General features: G+C 42.2%; 1 protein-coding gene across 1 annotated transcript in view; it reads left to right on the top strand.

Moving 5' to 3' along the window:
* Window positions 1-805: 805 nt before the first annotated feature.
* Window positions 806-15,195, top strand: part of LOC111587142 (uncharacterized) — a 59,992-nt gene continuing 45,602 nt past the window's right edge. The window contains exon 1 of the mRNA XM_055014292.1: window positions 806-1,360. The gene's annotated coding sequence lies outside the window, so the exon portion shown is untranslated. The remainder of the gene's footprint in view (window positions 1,361-15,195) is intronic.

Here is a 15,195-nt window from a genome sequence, read left to right as displayed (position 1 = left end):
AAAAATGGATGTGTAAGAGGTAGCAAAAAGTATATTTCACATCTGCTGGAATGTTCTCCAGACAGTTCATGCTCCCCCCACCACACACACAAACATGGGTCACTGTCACCCCCCCTCCTCACCCACTCTTTGCTTTGAGAGGCTTGTTGTCTCGCTGTCAGGACCCCCGACTGTTCCCCCATAATGCTCCAGCACTTCTGCATGGCACCCCGTGGAGGCCGGTCTGAAGCCACCAGTGTGCAGACCGCTGACATTTCCAAGGCCGCTGTAGAGGTGTGTTGGCGGGTGATGTCGGCAGGCGGGTAGGCGGGGGCTTGACCTGGATGTAGCAAGACCAAGAAGGTGGGTGGGGGGTCATTGTGCTCCCACGTGTCGTGTAGCAGCGACAGAACCTGGCTCGCTCAACTACACCTTTCACCCCAGCTGAAGTTGGGGAGGAAATTGAAATCAATACGGCCTGTGATGAGGAGACCGAAGTGGGACAGGGGGGTGAGGGAAGAAAAGAGGAGGGGGAAGGCTCTAAATTGATGGATGGCTGGTTAAAGGGGGATGATCAATTACCCTGATGGATTGCTTTTTTTTTATTTTGGAGGTGTGCGGATACAGAAGTGATCCTTAAAGACAGGACTGCGTAACAGCCCTGTAAGAGCCGGAATATTCATCACTTACATCTCTGTTGTTGTGAGAAGTGGCAACTGGTCCCTCCTCCTCCTCCTCCTCTCCAGAATCCTTTATTTTTTTTCGAAAAATGTTTAATCTCCCTCCGTCCCCTCACCATCCCCCCTCATCTGCACACATTCTCCCTCTCCAACGGATCTCCCCCCCTTCTCCTCTCCACTCTCTCTCTACATTATTCTCTGTGCATTTTAATTTTTTCCTCTTTTTTTCTGTCACTGGGGGCCCGGTTTTCCCCGCCTACTCTCCTCATTTTTAGCCTGAAACTAGAATAGTGGAGCCAAGAAATAGTTAATCTCTCCGGCTGCTTCTATGATTGGCCGCTGTATGCAGCGCTTCAGCCTCCTTGAATGAGAAATAGGGGTAACCAGGCAACTTCAGTGCAGGAGAAGAAGATTAGAAAAAAAGAAGATAGATGTTTTATGGGATTTTTTTATTATTTTTTTTAGAATTATGGAGGAATTTTGAAACAGATAAAACACAGCAAAGGCAGTGTGATTTCACCTTACGCGTCCGGCAAATGGAATTAACAAATGGATTTTCTTAAACGCGCTTTCTCCCTCTCTCTCTCTCCCTGTCTCTCTCTCATTGGGGGGGAAAAATCGAGCGCTCAAATGAAGGGGGACACAGATGTGGATTAAAACGCATAAATGGGAGACTTCAGAGGAACATCCGCTGAGAAAAGGTGAGTTGATATGTCAGTTTGTTCTCTGTTTAAAGTGTGCAGCTTGTTTTGAGGGATGCGAGGCGCTTCAGCGACATGCCAAGATTTATGGATAGGATGGAAGCGCTGCGCCGCCGAATGTGCTGCGGAACAGTCCGCTACGGATCACTGAGAGACAAGTCAAATGAGACAAATGTGATCAGAAATAAACCTGATCCGTCGATGGTGCTTTGGTGGATTTGGGATGTGGAGTCCTGTAAAGCGCAAACGCCGGTCGCCTGTCAAATAACCCGCTGTCCCAGATTGAATTGCGCACAAATGAGGAATTGACTTGTCGTTTTGAGATGATTTCGATGCGTGAGCCATCAGGTCTGTGTCGCTTCGGGCCATAAAATGTCATGTAAAGATACATAAGGCTGTAATAAAACGTGAAAAAGCTTCCCCCCCCCCCCTCTCCCCACCACCACGTCTGTACTCCCCCTCCCTCCCTCTATCCCCAAATATTCAAATGAAGAGATGTTCTGCTGCAACAGCACGAAGTCATCTTCCAAACGGGTGCGTGCGTTCTGATGCAAAGTGAATGATGACGCATATGTTGATAAATGTATCGATCTGTGTGCGGGAGAGGTTTAGGGGGAAAGGCTTCGGCAGGCTTCACCGGGAGCCTACCTGTGGATGAACGGATGGATGGGAGCGCACGGCGCGGCGCAGCGGCACCGGCAGCGCTGAGCCAAAAAGGAAAAAAATCTGCTCCAAACCAGAGCATATAGGCCTTTAAACGAGTCCTCTGGTCAGAAACGAAGTTCAGGGGTCATGGTGTTGAAGAGGTGGAGGGGGGGTGGAGACGATCTTGTTAGTCGTGGAAGATGTAGGCGTGGGGGGGCGTTTGAACTGCGTCATGGATTGCAGTTGCGCCAATTTTTTGTATTTTCCTAATGAGACCTGCTTGGGTTTTTACTGTCCAAACTTCTTTTTCAGTAAAACTGCTGCCATTTCAACTTATTCAAGTCTTATCATTAAAAATTTGAAATGAAAGTAGCTATACTTAAGAAATTACTCAGTTGGAAGACTAATCTCCAAGCACAACCCAAGTCATCTTCAGTGGAGGCCACCATTCTGAGTGCTTAGTATCTGTCCTCTATGCATTTTTCATAATTGTAACCTCTCAGAACCCAACCATCCGTGGGTGAAACTGAAGATGAGCCAATATTACCAGTTCAAATGCAAAGTTCATTACGGCACCATATGTCTGGCACTATGCCTTGTGTTTTCTGCTCGAGTGCTCATGTAAGAGGAGGCCTATATGAGTAAATGGTACGTAGGTCTGGGCCATCGCACTGCAAAACAAAACAGCTAGCGGCTAGAAAACGGGCTGCTGGTGCAAGAATGTGGTTCACCTACATCGTTTTTGCTCAAATAATCTTCAGTCCTGTTTGGCGGGATGTGAGCAAAGGTCAGCGTTATCTGATATTTTGACAATAGTGCCAAAGTTCATTGGCGACTTCTGCCAATCGGCCAACTGCCTTTGCTAATCTCCTTACAGAGGATGTTCTGCAACAGATCCTAAGCTGCACTCGCTGGCTCGATTGTAGGACACATGTGCACACGCATGCTCGTACAGTTACAATTTCCAGTTGCCATCCCAAGACGGTTCTTTGCAGCCCAGTGTGAGCTGCGGAGCTTAAGATGGAGCTGAACAAAACACTAGAGAGAATTAGCTTCTCCAGTAAGGGCTTCTTTGTTGGGTCTCCCGGTGGAGTCAAGACACTTAATTTAGCTCCTGACAGCAGAACCAGCGAGTGGATATGGGAGCTGTATCTTATCCGATTAAGACCATAATGCCTTTTCCCCTTTTGCAATTATTATAAAATGGTGCGGGTGGTTTGGATATTTCCTTTTCATGTTATCTCAGCGCAATTACAAAAATACCGGGAGAACTTTTTTAGCTCATTGTTGTTTTGCACTGCTGACATCATTGGGGTTGTTGCTGTAGTTGTTGCTTCTTACCTTGAGTCTTGCTAAAAGCGCGGTGTATTATTGTTTTTGCTGTTTCTCCTCATATCGTACTGGCGTTACCTCAACTTGAACTCCCTAAAGATTTCCCCAAGTGCTCAGAGATGATGCATCTAACGAACAGCTACACTGACGGTAATGTAGCGCTTCAGCGTCAGACGCAATTGCCAAAGTGGCCTAAATCTTTTATAAGAGTAGTTTTAATGAGCTTGCAAGATTGTGTCTGAGCTCTCATTCTGCCGGTGGCCTTATCACATTTAGTCTATTCATTAATGGAAAAGTGGCCCCTGGCAGAGGCAGGTCAGAGGTGATCTTCAGTCGAACAAAGGGGAAAGATTGCTCAGATTGTGGTGCATTGTAGGACACTGAATGATGCATAGGCTCTGCTGGGAATGGAATCAACATGACAGGTGCATGTAAAGTCCAGAGCAGGGAAGGACTCAAACTACAAGCTTTGGAAGTACAAATCAGGGAATAAAAACATCAGTTTTGCATTTTGGATAGAGCTGTGTGTTGGACTAGTTCTTGGCTCGAATGAGTAACTTCTTTGAGTTTACACCAGTAAATAATCTGCTGAATAAACCACAAAAAACTGTGAACGTTTGCTGATTAAATAAAGATAAAAAGTGTTAAATAGTGAGCTTTGTTGGTTGGCAGTTTTGGAGAGACCCAAGTTAGCTGTTTGTCCCTGTTTCCAGTCTTTACGCTAAGATGAGCTAACAAGCTGCTGGCTTCGGCTTCATATTTAGTAAAACGTCATGTCGCCGGTGTTGATTTTCTCATGCAACTCTCACAAAGAGATGCTGTTGAACTGTTGCTTTAACATCTTGCAGCAGAATCATCCTGCAAAGAAGCAAAATATTTAGCTTGGATAGACGTCAGACGGAGCAACATAATGGAAACAAGACTCGCTTATCAAGAAATCTCTGCATGACATCAACAAGACAGTTTTGCAAAAATTGAAAATCTGAAATTACATGTAAGCGAACATTTTCTTTCCTGTATGCTCTGGCCAGACACTTTTCAGAAATAAGACTGAAAATAGGCTCACAGTTTACATCCCCCACAGAGTAGAGGATATTATCTTGCACAGCATTTGCAATTGTATTTCTGCTCATATCTTATTACATGTCTTTCCACTGTGACATCCACTTCTGGATCAAACCTCAGTTATTATTGCTGAACTGGAATGAAATGAGAAGAACAATGGGAACAATCAAACATTTAGGTCAGTAATTGTTGCTAATGGTAGTCAAGGTTTACTTTGTTGTTGTTTAATTTGGCCAGTTGTAGATATATGTGTAAATTATGCAAAAACAGCATTCGAGCATCATTGACTTCAAGTGTTTTCCCACCGTCACGTAGCTTATCGAGCTGACCCTGTTGAGTTGACAATGAGGCGCTGACCCCGCCACTATATAGCGCTTTACTGGAGTCAAATGGGGCAGTGAATTGCCAGGCCATCACACAATTATTTCCCATTGTGCAGAGCCGGGTGGCTAGTACTGCTTGTGCCTTGGCCTGTAACATCTGGTGAGTGAGTGAAGTGTTCGCTCTGAAGCCAGCAGTGTCGGCCCGCCTCGTATGTTCAACGGGAGCAGCCATCACTGCCCGCTTCGTTTCCAGAGGACCGGGCATCTTCAATGCATCAATGACACCAGCCATCACAAGGGACGTGTAGCATGCCAAACCAATGATTCATTAGGACTCAATTAGCTGGGAGGCATGGGGCGCCCTGCCATATGCCTCGAGGTTCGACAGCAATCTGTACCCACTCCTTACTACTGTACTCTCAACCGTCTCTGGCACTGTGCATGTGTGTTGCATCGGTGGCGTACAGTACCGACACAAGGCTGCAGTCTGCTCCTTTCCACAGAGGCGTCGTCTTTGTACTATTAAAACAAGTCAGTAGCGGAGATTTAGCAGCTCTGTTTCCAGCCGCCCAGCTTCTGAGCTGGAAATGAGTCACAATGACCTTCAGCTCAACTCATGTTGTGCCAGTTGGCACCGTTTGAAATGCTCATCCATCTACTGAAGTACGAGACTGTGGAGCTCCAGATACTGTAAATCTTAGGAGGTAAGATAGGCCCCCGCTCGGTATCGACTTCTCTTCCCTTGCCAAGAGGCGGCATGTGCTGCCGACAAGATCTATCCGCCCTCAAATCTAGTTTGTCTTCTTATCTGTGCCAAGGTAAAGGACCCCCTCACCTCATCCTGCATGCCCTCCCCTACCCCACCGAACCCCTTCCACTGACAGAAATTAATGAAATTAGATTTGAGCAGAAAGCAGCTCCTCGGGGCAACAAACACACCAAGCTCACAACAAGATGTGATACGAGGTGATGTGGCATGCGCACATGCTGTCCTCACATTTCCATCTGTAGATGCGAGCTGGCGTATGATATGGATATGACTGACATTTTTAAGGTCAGAGCGGGTCATTTTCTACATATTGCACAGATGTTTAAATAATTTAGTTCATGTACCTTGAAAGGAACAGTGAGACTGCTCCTAGTGTTTTTATCTTACATATATTTTAAATGAAGATATGAGAACACAGGCTTATGAAGAGCTGCAAAGGGATGCTTAAGCCTCACTTTCCATTATATAATGAGGTACAAAATGATAAAAATTAATAAATTACCCCTCAGCCACACACCTCCCACAATACGATGGGATGGCGTAGCTATTCATCCCAAATCACATTAGATTGGATGAATTTAGGGCCCTGAGAGCAGGATGAGTCACCAAAAATCCATAAATGTAGATAGATTTTTATATAAAACAGTCAATGACTCATAGAGAATTTCTTTCACATTCACTTTCCACTTTCTTTCACACTCTTTTGAAACAGAAGATCAAACACTTGAATCTACACCTGGGTCAAAAGTGACCCAGTTTGTGTTAATACCACGGACACAATACTGGTAGATTTAATAGTACTGTTAACCAAACACGTGGTTTAGGTGGAAACTTTTAAAAGCTATGTGACTTTTGTTAGAATGTCATAAGTGCATAATTTCCACCAACTAATTCCACATTTGTGCCTGCTTTAAGGTGAACTTACATCTGTTTGAGCTTGAAAACGAACAAATTCTTCTTAAGTGACTTCTCTCGGCGAGCAACTTCATGAAAAGGGGGAACATCCGTGCACGTTCCTTGCAAATTAAACGCGTAACTTTTCAATAACGCCAGCAGCACGAGAGCAGCCAGAGAAAAAGGGAAATCAAGTGGAGTTGAAGCAGCCCTGCCCCAGTTGTAGGCACGTGCAGCCACCCAACTGCACTCCTCCAGCGTTTTCACCGCATTACCCAGAAACGCTACATTCGTGTGACCCAGTTTATCAGCCTCTCCTCCCCATTCATCTGCTCTCACAGATGCACTACAGGAGGCTCCATAAGCAGCAGAGCATTCATCACCTCTAAGTAGTGAGGTCCTTCAGTTTCATCCCGTTCTACAACCCTGTTTCCCCCCACAGGCAGGACAGGAGCTCCATATGTGGCCGATGATTGTAGCAGCGTGGCAGCAGTAGGCAGCGCAGTAGCTGAGGTGCACTTGTGCTTGCATTTGTGCTTGTGTTCTATAAAATATGCAATCAAATATAAGCTTAGCCGCAGTTTTTTTTCCCCTTCCACTGGCAGTCAATTTAAATATTGTATCTGCCACATCTCCTTACTGCCGTACTTCTTCAGTCCCCCGGAGGTAATCGAGATGTTCAGTTCAGCCCGGAGGAGCTATCAGACTCGATCCTCATGTGAGTTCACATCCACTGATTCATGGTTTTTCTTACTGAGTGCACTGCTTTCCACCTGTTTCAATAATTCACAGTTCTCAAATTCTCTAAATGACGGCAAAACTTTTTTTTTCCCACACATCAGAAAGACATGAAAGAGGCCATTTTGGAGGCTGTAGTCTGTGATGTTTCCGTCTGATATAAAAGAAAGCGCTAATAAAGTTGAATCACCACCTCCTCTGAAGCGGCTTCAACAAAAAAAAAAAGGAACATTACAGTGTAACCTTTGTGAAGAGAGGATTCACTGGGCTGCTGGATTAGACTGAATTAGATTTAGCTTTGTGTGGCAAATAAACTGCTTAGTGAGTGGAGAATCTCTTTTATGTGGCCAAGTTGGAGGACAAGGACAAGGAAACAGGAAAACACATCATTTCTGAGTGTTAATCTTTCATTTGCAACACTGTAAAGATAAAACATAAATAATGTGACTGGGTTCTGGCTACACCTACAGTCATTTCACTTTACCTCCCATTGAGATCTGGTCAAGGTAGCAGCTGCCTTAGGAGCGATACAAGTTTCTTTTCTATCAACATGCTGAGAAAACCCATGTTTTAATGAACGTCTGCTAAATTACAAAGTATTAATGCAGAAAATAAAATCACTATGTTTGATTTCTTTTACAATATCTGCTTTTAGCAACTAAAAATAGTTTCTGACTATGTTTAGGCACTTATTAGGTTAGGGACAGACCATTAGGTTACAGGACTGGAAATGTGATGCAGTTAACCTGTATTCTCTGTTACGTTTTGAAGAAAGTCTATTTTTTACTGGATGAAGTTATTTGTAATGTATCACAAATACATTTCTAATCAACATATTTTTGACATTTCTATTGTTGTCACACCTTTTTTAGTCAACCTATTATATGTTAGGGTTGATTTGTCACCTTTGTAACCTTGAAAATGGAAGAGAAGCTCCAAACATGTGGTGAATGGGTAATATTTTAACCCAAACCACCATATTTTCCTAAAGTTAACTGAGGAATTTTGGAACCTAAACCTAACCAAACAGCAAATGAAAACAAAAATTAAGTCTACGAATAATTTTGCACTCTGTTATCCAAATGTGTACATATAAGTGCATTTAAAAACCTCCAGTGGAATCATCACCCTGGAAACGCACAAAACGGACCTTTGGAACATGTAAACGTAGCAACAGGGTCTATTTTAACTCAAACCAAGATACTTTTCCAAACCAAACCAAGCACCTTTGGTGCCTGAATTTAACCAAACAAAAACTAAAGAACAGCAAGTGAAAGCAAAAGTCAAAGCAAGACTGAAATTGAATATAATACTGTAAGAATGTTCTGATACGAGGCCCAAACTCAATTAAATTAGGCGCTAATGGGCTACTACTGAATCTACTTAAACATGGAGGAGGTCCCTGCTGACCCTTTCGTAAGAGAATGATTAGAGGTGATAACTGGGCTGGTAACATGAGAATTAGATAAACTGTGTGGGTATCCTTGTCTTCAAGGTGAAAGTCCTGTTCCAGACTCCTAACATGGACTTTGCAGCATTTTCAAACTGGAAGCATTTTATACAGCATTCAAATTTTATCTTCTAGGGAGAAATTAAGTTTCTTTCAATACATAAAATGAGAATGCAGTTAAGTGTGCAAGAATGTAATTTTTCATAAGACAGGGTTGTACCAATACAACCAACAAGATGTTAATCTATTTATTAGACATCAAGCTAATCCTGCAATTGTTTATTGACTACTCTGAAAATCATGCAAGGAACCTTCTCATCATTTGATTAAATGCATGACTGCAATACATAGCATCAAGTTTACTAATTTCGGTAAACCTTATAAGTTGCAAACATTATTGTGATTTGTTGTGTTGACATCATGTTAATAATTGTGTCAACTTAAAATTATTTTTCATTTAAATTCATTTCTGCATAACTGATTTAAATTTAAGTTGAGGTAATTCAATTAAATTAGTTTGACAGCTTCAAATTTCTTCATGTAGAATTCAAGATTTCAAAACCTTCCTTTATCTTAACATGTCTGGACAATTTAAGACATTTAAGACTCCTCAGTAAAAATACCTTTGAATATAGAGTAAAAGCTAATTCATGTAACTCGATGTAGTTTGTTGGTTGAACATAATTTCATTAGAAGTTGTCTTAATTTCACATGACTGATGCAAACATTATTCCTTACTTGGGTTTCTGCAGACTGCTAACTGCATGTGGTAAATATCTGCCATTTGTGGAAGATGTGAATAAAACAGAAGTAAAAGTATTCCTGGTGCAGGGCTGGATTAACCTGGTTGGGCACCCCGGGGCTAATATTTCTGCTGCTCTCTCTAACTAAAGATGAGGCCTCTGGGTTTGTTTTAACCAGACCGGCCTTGGTCCTGAGTCATATGCAGTTCTAAAGGAAGCTGACCCTTAGACTGGCCGTCATGAAGGAATAAACAATGTGGATTTGGTTTGTTAGTGCATCATTATTGTTCCAGCTACATCTTATTTATTGAGACAAGGTGAGGGAAACCTATAGGTGATTAACAAAGCTAAAGTTTCAAATAAAATATAGGAGGAATGTTTCACTTTCAATGGCCGATCACAGTTGACTTTTTTACTAAATGTTGCTCTGATTTGGAACTGTGAACACTTTTTAATTAAACAGAGATCTGTCTTGTAGCTGCAGGGAAGATCTTCTGTATTTTTGATGTGGAGTTGCGCCGAGCAGCAAGCATCTGGCACAGCAACAGCGGTCAGCATGACGTCTTCTGACGAGACCCTTTAGATCACTTCTCATCAGAGCAGCGCAGTCGGAGACCACCCTGATGCTTTGCTCTAATCAGCCATCAAGTGTCATATTCAGAAGGCTTCACTGAGGCTCGTATCCAGCCTCCGCTTACGGGTTTACATGAAAACAACACAAAACACTGGAGGAAGCAGCTCTTCGCAGAGACAACACTGGCGCCGCTTGTGTGTTTTCGCGATCTGTGTGAGATCTTGACCTTGCGATGCCATTGTAATGAGAGGCAGTGGAATATTTCACTTATCATTAGCAGCATGATTAGCTGCCAATGGGCTGTGCCTGGCGTAGTTTAATCCTCCCAGTCTCCAGAGTGCGATAACATATGAGATGACAACAGTTTCACACCCAGTTTCACACCTCCCGTCGTTCCATACGTGGCAGCAGCCTAATCACTCATGTGAGATTAATGAGAGACGTTGAGGTGTGGTGGGAGATTCACTAATTACACCCGCACATACTTTATGGTAGTCGGGGGAATAGAAAGTGTGTATGTGTCTTCTTTAGGATACTTTTAATGTACAGCTTTACGAGACACCTGTTACTTCACAGTGGGAGAAGATGAGCTACAACAAAGATGTCCTCAGGAGACGAGGAAAATTATTTAAAGGACTGTATGGAAATTATATTTACAGTGCAGCTGCAAACACAAATCATGTCACTGGAAAATGCAGCTAACTGGGATATTAGGTTTCTCTCTTTGCCTTTTCCTGCATGCAAATAGCTAATAGAGTCATTAAAGCAAAGTTATCTAGGTGAACTTGCTAAGTTTTCTTTTTATTTGTTGTTATTCACTCCTATAAGTTCATTCAGGGATCTTTCTGGCAGTTTGGATTGACACAAATTCATCAGGACCAAATTCTACCAATTCACAAAGCGGTGAAGATTAAAATGAAAGCAAATAGAATCTGAAATATTATTCATACAACCTTGACAAATATATAAGCAATGGAGAGGATTGTCACTTTTGAACATAAGACACAAACAAGTTTGATTCTTTGGGACTGGAGGGAAATTATTGGCATCACAAGGCCCTGCCAGCTCTATAAAAATGTTCATTGGATCCTCCCCTTCGCTTCTTGAAAAACTCAAAATAACGTAAAAGTGATAACTCTTGGTGTTTAATCATAACAACCTAAAGAGGTCAAATTTTCATTATAACCAAATGTTAAAGAATGTGAAAGCAAAGTGCCAGTTGTTTCTCATTCAGATGAAATTACAGAACATTAGCAGGCGAATCTGCAGCTCCCCTCGGCTTTACTGAGCTTGAAGCTATTTACTGTTTTGGTTCATGCTCACTGCTCTCATAGCATCATTTTTAGCCCCAGCAGAGCGCTGTGCTCTAAAGCATACTGTACATTAACTTCCCAGCCCCAAATATCAGAAAGGCACAGGTCGGAATTAGCTACCAGTTGGAGTTGGAGGAGACCAAAAACAGAGCTAAAAGAGGGTAAAAGTTTGACTTGCCAGGCGGCCAGAAACAAGACTCAAAATTAAAAGGCAAACCATTTGTAAATTAGTAAGCTCCCATAGCAGCTTAAAAGGTAATATATCAATACAGGTACACCCACTAGGCTATCAGACCATGAAATACAGTATGTTCATTTCTCATTACAGCGGTGTCCTCTACCTTCTAATAAGATCAGTAATTCATTATCACCTCATTTTATAACCATGGTGCCACATTTTTGTGCGTACAAAGAGTGACAAAAGTCCACATCAGAGAATTAGAGATGTGAAGGAGGCATGAGTTACTTTCACTCAGGAGAGTGGAGTTTGAGTCCTGTCTGGGACCATTATTTTCATATTGTTCCTTGAGTTAGGTTTTGCTTTCCCTTTCGTTTGTCAAGTTTAGGCACTAAAACTACTTGATTAGGTTTGGGAAAAGATCAGTTTAGGTCAAAATACATGTTCAAAAGCTCTAATGCCAGTGATTCACGCTACCACTAGAGGTTCCTTATGTTTTCAGGGTTACTTTCTGTTTATGTGTCATCACAATAGATGATGCCAAAACTTCTAGCCTACTAGTATGAGGTTGTTGTCGATATTTTTGGACACGATAGCAACTGATAACGGTCATTTAATGGGTTGATAATGTCCGAATCAAGTGATCAGTGTTGCTTTAACAACTTTATTCTTTTGCCAACAAATGGAAAATAGATCAGATTAAGCTGTTTGACATTTAAGAATTCAAAAGAGTGCAGCTCATGTCTGCTGTAGACTTGAAAAGTTATGAATTTGATTTGCTTTCTTCAGTGTTAACACTTAACACATATTTGAGTTTCCTTAGAATAAGACCTTGTTCAGGTTTTTGAAGTTGGGACATGTTTACCTCTGAAAACAACCGCAACGCCCATGTCCATGTAAACACCCTTAAATGAAAAAACTCCCTGATGTTCTAAGAACGTTGATGAGATGCTGTGACAGCAAGCAGAAAAACAAAAGGTTCCCATTTTAAGAAGGCTGTTCTGTGCATCCCCTCAGCTTCATTAATGCTGCCTCGCAGACAGCAGGTAATATTTTTGTGCTCAGCAGTTTTGATCAGGGTGTCTTTCATCTCAACCACACAGGATCTCCATTGTGACTGATCATCATATTACCTGTCCACAATGTTTCTGAATCAAATGCATGTCTTTTAAGACTTGAATCGTCAAAACAACAAACTGTGAAACAGTTATTCACAGTCGAGTTTCATGAAGAGGCTGCTTGTGTATCTTAATTATATCCATGACCCATGTGCAATTAAAGAGGACACCTTTTGGCTATTTATTTAGTTCAAAGAGAACACAGAGGGAGGAAAAAACCCTAATTGTCTCATTAATTACTCTCTGCATGAAATAATGACCAAACCGAGGTATCCACAGCTCTTTTGTGACGTACAAAAGAAGGCAGGGGTGGGGGGTGCCGGCAAAATAAAACGTGCTTCAACCTCTTTTCACAAACAGGCATTATGTTGGAAGAGAGGGAGACAAAGAAAAAGAGGGCAGATGAGAACAGGGGCAGGAGGGAGAGAAAAAAAGAGGTAAAAATGGAATTGAAAGAGTATTTTAAAAAAGCATTCTGCAGAGATCAAGAATGATAAATACAAAGCAAAATCAAAAAGAGAGCAAAGCGAGACAGAAGGAGAAAAGATTGGCTATGAGGTAACATGGTGTTTGTCCAGGCCTTTCTGGAGCACGCCCAGTTCTCTCTCCTCCACCCAACGTGGTAAATAGCCTGTTTTAACACACTGTTCAGACACTGAGACACAGCACAACAACAAACCAAATCAACAGTAAATTAAAGACTCCTTGGGGAAGCCACACAGTAACATCAGAGGAGGTGTTTTGGAGAGCCACATTCAGCAATTAACTGTTCTGAGAGAGGTCCAGTAGTCGCACGCCGGTTTCCAGACTTTGCTATATATGCAATGGGACTGTGATTAGATGAATAAAAGAGGAAATGTAGCCTATCTTGTTTTCATGCTATTGTTTACTGTCACTACGGGGAGCTAGTGACACTTTATTAGCCTGAATATGTCTGTTATAAAGGCAGAAGCAGCCTAAGAAATGCAAACTTCTAAAATAAACCCCATTAATATTTGTATCTTGAGACCTCTGCTGGGAGTCTGTTTCCTCATTTATGTCATGTATCGCAGACACACACACACACAGAGAGACGCACACTCATCCCCACCTCACTCTTCTTCCTTCTAAACTGGGCCCAGTTATCCTGCAGCTGAGCTGGTAAAAAGGATAATGCAGGAGCACTTCAGAGGGCAGCTCCTCACTGCCTGACCAGGCTGGAGCCACGCCTAACTGAGTGCACAGCTCAGAGGCCTTTACTGACATAAATCTGCACAGCAAAGCAACTGTGTGGCAACACATTTAGTTTACCAGCTGCATCCGCTGAACCCGAAGCAATGAGGCCTCTCCTTCCCCTCAGAAAGTAAATGAGAGCGCTTCGAATGCCCAAACGGAATATTGTTTTGTATGTATTTTCTTTGCCCCCACCTCCTCCGCTCGCACACTTCACTGTTCCATCGTCAGAGGCCCTCCATCTTGTCAGAATGAGGTGAACTAATGGGCCGTGGCTGAACAGCCTGAGCTCAGAGGCTATCGGTTCCCCCTGGAAGGCCAGGGAGGCAGAGGGAAGGGAGAAGGAGAAAGCAGAGGTCCTTCTATTCTCTGGCTGCAATATTTCAGGTTTGCCATCCATGCAGAAATCAAAAGGAATGGTTTAGTTTACAGCTCAGTGTGAACACAGAGCAATCCCCCTTGTTTCTTATACTTCCATTTTATATTTATGTTATTCACATTTACTCGCATAATGAAATCCTGCTAATTTGCTCAATTTCTTCACTGAAAATTATGACCAGAGTCATCCTCCTTAGCCCTGATGCTCCAAACATCTTTTGCTATTCAGCCTCGATAGCAGCGCAGCTTGATGAATGTTGTCTGGTTGGCCAACGCATCACTTTTAATAGATTGCATTGAGTTTTGCATCAACGCTCATCGTCCCCAGAGGACGAAGCCAAATAACAGTAATGATCTTGAGACATTCGCTCTGGAACCACCATGAATTTCATATTCCTGTTTTTTGCTGTAAATATCTCAGCAACTACTGGACAATTAGGTGCAGACATTTGTGGTTCCTTCAGGATGAACAGTAATAACTCTGGTGATCACTTAATAATAATAATAATAATAATAAAAATAATGCGTATCTACAGAGCACTCTTCAAAAAATTGCGCTTCACAAGGCAACAAAATATAGACCGATAAAAGCACAACTGTTCCTATAACACCAATATCATTTCAAAATTTCACCATTACTGTAGTTAATCACAACATTCAGTAACCACTTCTTAAAATGAACTTTTTGCATTACAAGATCACTGCCATTAAAATATAACTCTCTATGTTACAGTGTTGCCTGCTGAGAAAAGTATCTAGTTAGATTAATTTTGCATGACCAAAATTAACAAGCCTTTAAATTTTCCTTTATCATATTGCTTATGTTGCCCAGAGGATCTTTAGTCTATGTTTAACTTTGCATGTATTGGCTGTACCTCATTGCATAACCTGGAGTTATTTTTGAAGTCATGAAAGTTTTCTTGTCAAATGAAAGGTTCTGGTCTCATTCTGCAGCAGAGAATGGTCTGACCTCACCTCATTTTCATTCTGTCATGTGAGAACAAAACACTATGACACGTTTGTGTTTCTTTAAACCAATCACAGTCATCTTGGGCAGAGCTAAGCAGAGGATCCAGCGGTGTTCCCTCACGACAGTGATGAGG

This window comes from Amphiprion ocellaris, chromosome 10 (genome assembly GCF_022539595.1).
Source record: "Amphiprion ocellaris isolate individual 3 ecotype Okinawa chromosome 10, ASM2253959v1, whole genome shotgun sequence".
NCBI lineage: Eukaryota > Metazoa > Chordata > Actinopteri > Pomacentridae > Amphiprion > Amphiprion ocellaris.
The sequence above is the reverse complement of the archived record's forward strand: the minus strand, read 5'-3'. Positions and strand labels throughout refer to the sequence as shown.